We start from the raw sequence: 950 nt of genomic DNA on the forward strand, positions 1-950 counted from the left end.
TCTGCTGTGCTCTGGGGAGACCTTAGAGCAGCTCCAGGGCCTAAAGGGGCTCCAGGAAACCTGGAAAGGGGCTTTGGACAAGGGATGGAGGGACAGGCCAAGGGGAATGGCTTGAACCTGCCAGAGGGGAGATTGAGATGAGAGAGGAAAGATCTGACTTCAGCTGCCCTCAGAGGTTTAACCTCAGAGGGTTAAACAAGTGGAGCTACTTCAGGCCATGCTGCTCACTGGGTCTCCTGGCACCCAGGGTTGATTTGAAAGCCAATACCTTGGTGCAGCCCTTCACCTACATCGCTGGGCTGCTTCTCCACCCCGCCGGGCTCAGCCTCACAGGGAGCAGTGAGAGGTCTCCTGAGGTGATCGGCTCCTTCTTGAGAGATACAGCTCCAGGAGCCTGTTTCTGCTTTAACCTCACCCTTTGGGGTGGGAAATGGATTTTTTTTGTCAGGAATAAGTGGGTTTGATATTTGTGTTTGGTTTCCTGCACTTTACAGGCTCAGATGAGCATTAACCCTGTGACAGCATCGCTGGGGAGAGCCCTTAGGGGAATAGATAAAAACAGATAGGTAAAAAGAAACACACCCTGATCTCTACATAGAATCACAGAATCAGCCAGGTTGGAAAAGCCCTTTCAGCTCATCCAGCCCAACCATCCCCAGCCCTGCCAAGGCCACCACTAACCCCTGGCACTGAGGCCTCGGCTCCACGGGCTGGGAACACTTGCAGGGACGGTGACTCCAGCCCTGCCCTGGGCAGCCTGTTCCAATGCCTGAGCACCCTCTGGGCAAGGAATTGTTCCTCAGCTCCAGCTAACCCTGCCCCGGGGCAGCTTGAGGCCGGTTCCTCTTGTCCCATCCCTTGTTCCTTGGGAGCAGAGACCAGCCCCCTCCTGGCTCCATCCTCCTGTCAGGCACTTGCAGAGAGCGATCAGGTCCCCCCTGAGCCTTCTC

The 950-nt window shown here is 55.9% G+C and overlaps 1 protein-coding gene across 1 annotated transcript in view; it reads left to right on the plus strand.

Moving 5' to 3' along the window:
• The window catches only part of C2CD3 (C2 calcium-dependent domain containing 3), a gene marked incomplete at its 5' end in the record, with an annotated part of 36271 nt that overhangs the window by 34296 nt on the left and 1025 nt on the right, over positions 1–950 (plus strand).

The sequence above is a fragment of the Nestor notabilis genome, unplaced genomic scaffold (assembly GCF_000696875.1).
Source record: "Nestor notabilis isolate BGI_N333 unplaced genomic scaffold, ASM69687v1 scaffold14202, whole genome shotgun sequence".
NCBI lineage: Eukaryota > Metazoa > Chordata > Aves > Psittaciformes > Psittacidae > Nestor > Nestor notabilis.